Here is a 9,893-nt window from a genome sequence, read left to right on the forward strand (position 1 = left end):
GTCTGAACATGAGGAAGAACTTCTTCACCCTGAGGGTGATGGAGCACTGGAACGAGCTGCCCAAAGGGGCTGTGGATTCTCCTTCTCTGGTGATATTCAAGACCTGCCTGGACAAGGTCCTGTGCAGCCTGCTGTAGGTGACCCTGCTTCAGCAGGGGGGTTGGACTAGATGATCCACAGAGGTTCCTTCCAACCCCTAACATTCTGTGGTTCTGTGATAATAAAGCAAAGTCCTGCCCACTAAAGCGCCGAAGAATTCATAACAGAGAGGGAAAACCAACCAACCAACCAACAAACCACTCCAAATCCAGGCAGGATTTAGGACCCACTGGCAGCCATTCTCCAGAGTGGGCCGGGTACCCGTCAGTTACCACGCCATCCCCCGGTCCCGTTAAACGTTCACCGCCTTCTCCGCAACACCCTGGTGAGCAGCAAGCTGGTGCTGAGCAGCGGCGTTGCGAGCTATCAATAAATGATATATTAAATCCAAGCACCGGGTTGCGGCCCGAGTTTGGACCAACCTGCCCAGCATGGCCACCGGCTGTGGCCGTGGATCTAAGGAAGGTCCCCCCTCCTACCCGCCGGCCTCCCCGCTGTCATTTGTCCCCTGTGCCGCTGGATGGCAATGCTGACTAAAGTATCGCCGGGGTTTCGCGGCCGGCAGCGGAGACCGGGGGAAGGGGGAGGAAGAGGAGGAAGAGGAGGGTTGGCAGCGCCAAGGCAAGAGCGGGCACCGTCGCGCCGAGTGTTGGGAAACGCGTCCGGCTGGGACATCGCACCCTTCGCTGTCACTTCCAACCTGACAGGAGACGGACGGCTCCCAGGGAGTGATTTCTCAAGGACCCCCGGATTTGGAGGAAGCGCGGAGAACCATTTTTGGTGTCGAGGTTTTAAGCGTAGGAAGGGGTTGCCGGCTGGAGTGACCGAGAGTCACGTGTGGGCATGGCTTGCTAGAAATTGCCCAATTTTTATACTTAAAAACTGTACTTAGACTTTGTAAAAACGACTTTGTAAGCATGGCATTGCTGGGCTTAATGACTATTCAAGTGAACTCATTTGAATGTGCATAGACAGGGCTTGCTTGAACTGCTGCATCAAAGAGGAATGCTGAAATGAGTCATTTGTGAATCACGGCTTATTTTCTGTTGTTAGCTCATCTGGAATCCCATGGTGATCAAACAGCCTTTTACAATGTGTTAATACAGCGCTACTCCATGTGTTTAGCAACAGCTCAGTTCCAATAAATCGTAGGTAGTCACCCATTATAAAGAGGTAGTGTTTTCTGCTGTGCGTAAACCGGCTGGGACAAACTTGGGAGATGAAAGCACACGCAAAAATTCAGGCTGTTCCAAACACTCTTTTCCACACTGGTTTCATACCTTCTCTCTGTCTCCTCACTGGGACAGTCCAGCTAGAAGAGACTGCCTGCGAGGGCGAGTGCTCCCATCCTCCGGGAGGGCTGCGGGCAGCCCCTCCGGCAGGAGCCAAGCCGTCACTCGGGCACAGGAATGGGCGGGAGGCAGGAGACAAACACCCTCAGCAGCAGTTGAAGGTAAGGCCCTGGTTCCCACATTGGTGGTTGTCCCCATCCTACACCTTCAGATGCATGGGCTGGAGAGCTTGGGCCAGACTACGGTCAGGAATTGATCTGCTTAAATTTGGAGGAGAGGTAAATCCCCCCTCCCCTCTCTCTCTTTTTTTTTCTTTAATGAACTGAATCAGTCCAGCAGGTCTGCAAAAAGCTGACAGGAGGCTGAGGAAGAGGGTGTGAATCCCTCAAGGCTGCTATTGTCATTGAACTCTGCGTGGTGTGAAACCACAGCCCGAGGTGCTGAGCTTCTCCCCAGAGCAACTGAGGCTCAGGAACCAATTCCCTTCTGCCAATTCGTTTATTGGAGTGAGCGGCTGGAGATGGAAACATCTTCAGCCAGCACAGCAAGCTTCACCACAACCCGTCTGTCAGTGCCCTAAGCCTTGTCTTCTTGTATAGGAGTTTCACGGCCGCAAAGGCCACATACTCTCTGCCATCAGCTACTTAGGCTTCTTCTGTCACACGTAATTGTAGCTCAAAGGTCCTGAATAATTGCATTCGTATTGGGCCTGATCCAGCCCCCAGTAATAATCTTAATAATGCTGTTCTTAACCAGCCACATGAATCCCTTTCAATCCCCAACGCGAGCTCAGTCATGCTGTAACTCAGTAGAGAAGGCCGTTCACTGTGGGGCTAATTTAGTTTAAAATGCAGACAGCCTATTTATGGGACAATTTTTTGTTCCTGCTTGAAGTTCTTATGCTCAATCAACAGCCTGTAAACTGGGTCAAGCCAACACATGACCCATTAGTGTAGGCAGTGGGGGCTTACAGCCCTTAGGAGCAGTGTTTGTGCTGTGCTCCCTGACAAGTGGGATAGATCCTCTATTTAGCTAATGGGCCCTGTTGTAAGGGAAAAATATAGAAAGTGCACTGGAAATCAATGTCATATGATTGCAGGGTGGAGTTTGATCCCACGCTCGCCCCCTCGATTAGCCACCAGTTTTTTTGCAGCCGACGCTGGCCTTCCAAAATGAAGCAGCACCGCTTTCCCTCTGTGCAGAAAGAGCACAAAATGGAGGCAAGCAAAACAGCTTGACCCTGTTGAGATGAAGACCATCCTCCCCACTGTTCGTGCTGCCGGGAGCGAGATTCCCAGGATCACTGGGAAAGGCTTTTTTCCTGGGAATGAACACAGGACTATGACAAAGCTCAGGTTGGGTCCTCAGTGGGTCTCAAAGAATATTGAGAAGTAGCTTATTCACGAGTTCTGAAACCTGTAGCAGATTGCGAGACTGGGCAGGGGTTAAGGCATGCCCATGTGCAGCAGGGAGGTGGGCAGCCAGGCAGATGTCTTGGGTCCTTACCCCGGGGCAAGTCCCCTCAGTTAAGCACTGACTTCAGTCCTGGCTGACTTCAGCAGCGTGCTTTACCAAGAGCTGTGGTGGGGAAGCCCGATACTGTGGGAGAGGAAGGAGAAAAGGTGGGAAAAGACCAAGAAATCAGGGAGAGGGAGGTGAGAGATGCCTTTGGGAACAGCTTCCCCTGCTGTGGGGAGCTGTGGCCTTAGGGGCCAGATTTTCCTGTGACAAGGGAGGCTGTGGTGGAAGAGCTGGTGAAAGGAGTAATGATCACTCCAGGTGGGAAACAAAGGCAGGGTAACCACCCACCTATAAATACAGGCAGGGCAGGCCTGCATCTACATCGCCTACAGCTGGGGCCATCTGTCTACAGGCGGGGAAGGGCGAGACAGTAGTCAGGAGAGGAGGGCTCGTTGCAGGTTAGCGAGGTTAAGTGTGAAGCAGGTGATGCTGATTCTGGGGCAAGTGATAGCCTGCCTGTGTTTGCATGCCATATTTTTCCAGTGACACTTTGCAGAGTGTGTGTGTTTTCTGAATAGCCCCAAATAAATGCCGCACCCCTCGGATGTGCACATCTCTTACATGTTTTGAAATAAGTACTGACGGCTGGAAGACAGGAAAGGGGGGCAAAGACTTGGAAGACTCAGTTCTGCCAAGCCCGTTTATACCAGGACCTCCGACACAGTGAATTTTACCAGAACTCTGGCTGGCTCGGTCTCCTTCCACTTTATCCAGCTGTCTCACCACGTCCCTGTACCCTTAGGCAACTCACTTCATTCCTTTGTGTCCCAGTTACCTTGAAGCTACAGGATAAATAATGCCACCTAACTCACAGAAAAATGTTTACAGGTCCTCTTAGGATTTTGTGAAGCTTTTACGCTGAATTTGCTTCTGCCTTCGCCTTTGAAGAACACAGTGGCTCATACCGCAACCTGATGCAGAGGTACAGACATGTATTTCCCACAAGCACGGTATTGCCTTGTCCAAGTTGTAAATCTGACCCTGTGAGAGCCTGAGATACTTCAAACGCTTTATTTTTAGTCCTTTTCTTTAAGGCTCTTTGCAACCTGCACCTCGTGCCTACTGGGAGAGACAGGGTTGTGGAAAAGATGATGATAATTGTCGTGACTCTGGGAAGTGGCTCTTTAAACACACGAGTCACTTCGGGTGAAGTTACCAAAGAGGGCAATTCCGGCACCTAACAGGAGGATGGGTCAGGAGGGGGAAATCGCACGGCTCAAGTTAGGGTCAGGCTGTCGGGCAGCGTTGTCCAGGCTGCCCTCACAGAACTCTCCCACGCTCAAGCGCGTTGTTCCTGGCGCCGAGTCGGAGAAGTCTGGGGTTGTTCTGCCGCTGAATTTCCCAAAAAGGAGACACACAGGGGCGCCAAAGGCTTGGGAAAAGAAACCCAAGCCCGAGCCTTTTCGGCTCCTTTCTGGGCAGGCTCCTCACCCCTGAAGCGGAGGGCTCTGCTCCGGAGCTGGGGGAGATGTTGCGGGAGCAGCTCATCAGCTCGGGCCTGATTGCGTTTGCAAACGCGCTGGGGCTTCGCAATCGCTGAAACCTGCCCGGTGGAAACAGGCTGGGTGGCTGCTGGCAACCCCGGCGGCTCTCCCACGGGAGTCCCACGGAGCTGCGGAAGCCGGGACGGCGTGGGCTCGGCTGTGGGGGCCTGACTCCTGTGGAGGGCCGGTGAGTCGCTTGCTGCTTCTTGCTCAGCCCCCAAACAACCTTCCCAGCTAAATCTGGAAAAGCTCCAAGGTGTCAATGCGGAGATACCGCCCTTTGGAAAATGAAAAGTTTGCTGTCCAGAGTCCGATTAACTGTTTGCTTTCCTGGGTGTGATGGTGACAGCCTGGATCTCTGCCCGGTGGGTTTGTCCTTGTGAGTTGGATCTGGAGCGGTGGTGTCTACAGCCGCTGTGACGGGCACCCAGGTGAAAACCCCCAGGACGGCCGTAACGCGGGGTGCACGTCAGCCCTAACCTCCATCCTCCAACCGCACCCTCCTTTCCCTTTGACATAGGGAGGCGGCTGGCTGGCGTAGGAGCGATTACGTCAGCTCCTGGCTGCCGTTCGATCATACACGTAGCGGGCTGGTGTTCCTTCGGTGGCTACACGGAGCGATTACACCAGGTCGTCCAGTGCATGGCCTGTTCTTTCACTCGCGCCCAGGGGTTTTACTCCACAGCTGTCAGGGAGACGGGCAACGCATGCTGGTACAGAAGGCCACGTAAACACAACGGAGCCAAGCAAACTAGACCCATCCATGGAAAAAAGAAAGCCATGTTGTTCACTGTTGTGTTTTGTTTTGCTCTTCACCGCGTGATGTATCTTGGTGACAAGTTGCTCCAGCCATACAGCATTGCTTTTAATACCATAAAGTGTCGTGGGGTGTAGGCATGCGCTGGGACAACGGCTAGAGCCAATGTTGAAGGCTAAATGCATTGCAGCTGCGTGCAAGCTGGGCTAGATTAAAGACTACAGCCTTGGAAGTTTCTCGTTAAAAAAGATCGCTAAGGGTTTTTTTTTTGTGCAGATTAATATTGTTTTGGACATCAGAGCCTCCAACAGTCATTTTCCAGTAATATGGCTTTTTGTAATTATTCAACGCTTTAAAATAGATGCGTTGCAGACAGCAGTTCTAATGTTAGCATAGGCATATCAAAGTAGGCTTTATTTAAACTCTGCTGTGGGTAATACCAGGCTTTGTTTTTTAAACATGTCTGTCTTGGAATTATTAGGGTATTTTATTCAACGCCCTAAAGACAGAAGTTCCACTTCCAATGCATCGTATCACGCTAGGATGGACGCAACACCACAGTATCGTTAGAGAAGCTGAGGATTTCAAATGTGGGTGCCCAAGTTTAGCTACCAAAGAACACAGTTAAGCTCTTTGACTGGAAACAACCTGTTTATATAGAGGTCCTGATCACCCACTGCTAGCTCTTTCCTGGCTATGGGACATATTGTCACCAGCAGTAGGAGGAGCAGATACCGGTCTGGTGGTCAGCTCAGTCCCAATTCTTGGTTTCCTTTCCTTCCCTTGTCTCCAGGAAACCAGCTGCAAGACCTTGGGGAAATTCCTTATCTTCCCCTCGCATCAGTTTACTTATCTGTAAAGCAGATAAACTAGTAACAGTGCACCTCTCGAGGGTTTCCTGAGACTTATTGTACAGTAGCGAGTGCTTTGAGAAGGAAGTCTTTATAAAACCGACCATGTTAATATGACATGAAGGTAAGACGAAGGAGCCCTGTTCTGCCCCACGCAAGTCAGCGGAGCTCTGTTATTTGCTTTAGCAAAAGCAGGGAATTGGCCTATGCTTAAATGACTCGCATTTGTTTTTTTTCTTGAATTCTAACGTGTAGCTGAGAGATAGCGTTACAAGGAAAGCTCATTCTTGCCTATGTGTAAATATTTAGCAGCTGAATAGACGTTATTTAGCGGGGCACAGTTTCTGCTTCTCCACAGTTTCTAAGGATGTTAGTACAGACTCGTTCTAAGCTGCTGCAGATCAGAAGATACACCAAAATCACCAGATCAAAATCCTTCCCATACAAGTGTACACATACAGAATTTGTTTTACTGGGCAATTAAATGTGTAAGATAAATATCCCTGGGGGAGGAGGGTTGTTTGAGGTTTCATGGCATATCTTATTATGAGCTCAATTTCGAAATCTTAATCCAAGCAAAACTCTCTGTGTAGAGACTTAACGCTAGAGCGTAACTTTGTGTTTCGTACTCAGGATGTGTGCAGCTGGGTGGGTATGTGCAGTTGCATCAGTGGATTTGGGGGGGGGGGGGGAAGCGAAGGCAGTGAAGCTTCGCCAAAAGAACAGCATCCCTTCCTAGAACATTTATGTTAGCGGTAATGCCTTGATCAGGCAGGTCACACTGAAAGGTCGTAGACAGCATACAGTTCTCCAAATTTCACCTGACAATTTTACTGATGAAAAATAAATGTCAAATAAAACTTATTTGTAATTCTTCTGGGGTGGCACGGTCAGTAAAACTGCAATCTACAGCAGCTATGAGATTGTTGGCGAGATAGTTGCCTGTGTTTCAAATGCAAAAGCTTTCTCTGAGGACATGTGAGCAGCCAGAATTGCCCAGAAAATACTCCAATTTTAAGTCTGAGCTGCAAATGCAACTATTTTCTTAAAACTAGGTGGGTTTCTTTTCCTGTTTAGGAAATGAAATGTACAACAGAAGAAGTGTCCAGGTTGGAGTAAAGAAATAATCAGATCTTGGCACGCTTACAGTGGATAGATTTTCCAAAGACAAAGTGCTCGGTGCCTTTAGCATGGATTTATTGTGCTTTACAAAAAAGACTAATTCCTCACAAACTTTTGTATTCGAGACCGTATGGCTGCTCCCCAAGTAATCCATGAGAGCCAAAGCACAGAGTTTTACCCCACCGATGCTTTATTCGTAGAGATGGTCTTTTCAGGAGCTCGTTTTCTGGAGGCGGCGATGACAACACCTACCCCTAAAGGGCCTAGGCTGAGAAAGTGGTACCTGGTGAAGCAGAATGTACCTGTCACATTTCCACGGGGTCTCTGTAGCGTGGGGATTTGTACCATGCGGCTGCTCATGCAGACACTGGCCAGCCCTCAGCGGCTGGGCTGCACCGGCACCGCAGCGTGCGTGCTCGGTTGGAACTCTCAGTCGCTTGCCGGTTTTGCTTGTCTAGTCGCTTTAGTGCAGTTAGTTTACCAAATGAATATTAAAGGAGCAGGCGAGCCCCACGTGCTGCTTGGATAAACTTTGCTTTTTAATAAAAGTTTTCATCTCGCTTCCAAAAAGTTGTGCTGAGGTCCCCCCTGCCTCTTCATTTGGCGTTGAAAATAAGCAGTTATTCGTACGCAGAGCTGGTTTCGAAACTGGTCAGCCTCCCGACAGCCCGCTGGGGCTTCAGAGCGCCGGGCCGGGAGTGTCTGGGCTGGGGAGGGCTCAGGAGAGGCACCGCAGTGCCCAACCCCGGGCCGCAGCGTCCTCATCTTCATCCTCCTCCTCCTCCTCCCGCTTCTCCGCGGGGGCTGCGCAGGGGCGCCGGCTCCGTGCCCGCCTCACACGTGACGCCCCGCATCGCCCTTCAAATCGTGTCCCGGAGCAAAGAGGGGGGTGAAGGGGAGGGAAGGGGCATTGGCTTCGTGGGGTCCCAGGAGCGGCCGAAGCGACCTGTTGCTCTCGGTTGAGCTTCTCTCCCGTGGGAAACGGGCTCGGAGGAAAAACTCTGCTGAAACGAACAGGCGGGAGACCAGCCAGGGGTGGACGAGGACGGATCCCTCCTCCTGTCCCTTCTTCCCCCTCCTCCACACCATCCCACGCCGCGCGTGGGAAGCGCTTCCCCGGGTCCGCCGCGGAGGGGGCTGCGGCTGCTCCAACGCCGGGAGCCGGCTCCCCCCCCCCGGCGTGAAAACAAGGCACGAACCCGCAGATCGACCGGGGAAAAACCTCTCCGCTAACACCCGAGACACAGCAGCTCCCCTTCTCCGGCACCGGCCCCCCAAAACTCACTGAATCACATTGGAAGAGCGAGGCGAGGAGGGGCGAGGAGAGGGATGTCTATTTTCTTTTTTTTTTTTTTTTTTCTTTTTGTCTTTGTTTTGTAGGGTTTGGGGTTGTTGGTTTTTTGGTTTTTTTTTTTTTATGTCCCGACGTTTTTTGCCTCTTTCCTTCCGCCGCTCCCTCCGCTCAAAGATGAGCCCGGGAAGATGCCTCGTCCCCAGGGCGGAGAGGACCCTCCCCCCGGGAGCAGCCGCTGCCCCGCTTCCCCCCGCCCCGCCAAAGCCGAAGCAGACCCACACCAACCTGGAGCTCTCCTTTCTCCCTCCGAAAACACAGGCGCCTGGGGAGAGGGCGGGGGGTGGGGGGGAAGCAAGCGGCCCCACGGACGCAGGCTGGCCGCTGCCAAAAATTATTTGAAAAAAAAAAAAAGGAAAAGAAAAACCCAAATGATGTGGCTGGGAGCCGGTGGAAATCAGCCACGCCGAGCCTCTCCCGGCGCCAAGGCAGGGAGAAGGGAAAAGCAGCAATGCAAGGAATAGCCAACCCCAACGCCCCCCCCGCGCAGAGCATCGGGAGCCGGGTTTATCCCACCCTCCCGGCAGGCTCCCCCCGGGGGCCGGCAGCACCGGCGGGAGGGAAAGGGAAAGCTCCGGGAGGCAGCTGGGGGTCAGGCAGGTGGGGGCCCCGACGACTCAGGGATGCAAGGACCCGCCGGTAACTCGGTCCGGCTAGGGAAAGCACCCCCCCCCCCCCTTCCCGTCTGGGGAAACCCCCCCGAAAGCATCTCTTCCCCCCCTTGCGGGGTGGGAAGAGATGCGCGAAGGGGTTTCGCCAAGAGGATGCTGGCGGAGAAGGGGGGCGGGCAGGGCTCGGCCCCCCTCCTGCTGCCCACGCCGTGACACGCGGGGGGGGACCCGCCAGAGATAAATCAGAGGGGATGGAGCTTCGCCGTGACTCCCTCCGATCCACCTGCCGAAACCACTGCCCAGCTGGGAACCGGGCAGTGGGACACAGACTGGGGGAGAAGCAAAAAAAAAAACCATGCTGTTACGCTCTTTGCTTTGAAAGCGACAGTTTTATCCGGGGGGAGACGTTTCCTCGGCCTCCTCTTCCCTTCGCGCGGGGAGGAGGCAGGCGGTGGGGCAGGCAGGGCGAGGAAGGCACCAGAGCTGGCACCTGGAAGGTGGGGTGGCCTCAGACCCCCGCACCTTTACCCGCCGGATTTGCCCTCCGGGCTGCGAGGGAAAGGAGCCCTCTAAACGCCTGGGGAAGCCGAATTCACCCCCGAAGTGCGATCACCAAACGCCCCGGGGAGGGGAAAAGGAGCTCCCCGCACCCCCCCCCCGGCTCTGCAGCACGCCCAGCCCCTGTCCTCCTCCCCTGGGCTAAAAAAAAGGGGCAGGGAAGAGCCCGACGAGAGCCCCAGAAGCCCCGCGGGCGGGCTGTGCGGTGGCCGCCTCCCTGCCCGGTACCGCGGGGCAGAGCCGGGCT

This window comes from Opisthocomus hoazin, chromosome 3, assembly GCF_030867145.1.
Source record: "Opisthocomus hoazin isolate bOpiHoa1 chromosome 3, bOpiHoa1.hap1, whole genome shotgun sequence".
NCBI lineage: Eukaryota > Metazoa > Chordata > Aves > Opisthocomiformes > Opisthocomidae > Opisthocomus > Opisthocomus hoazin.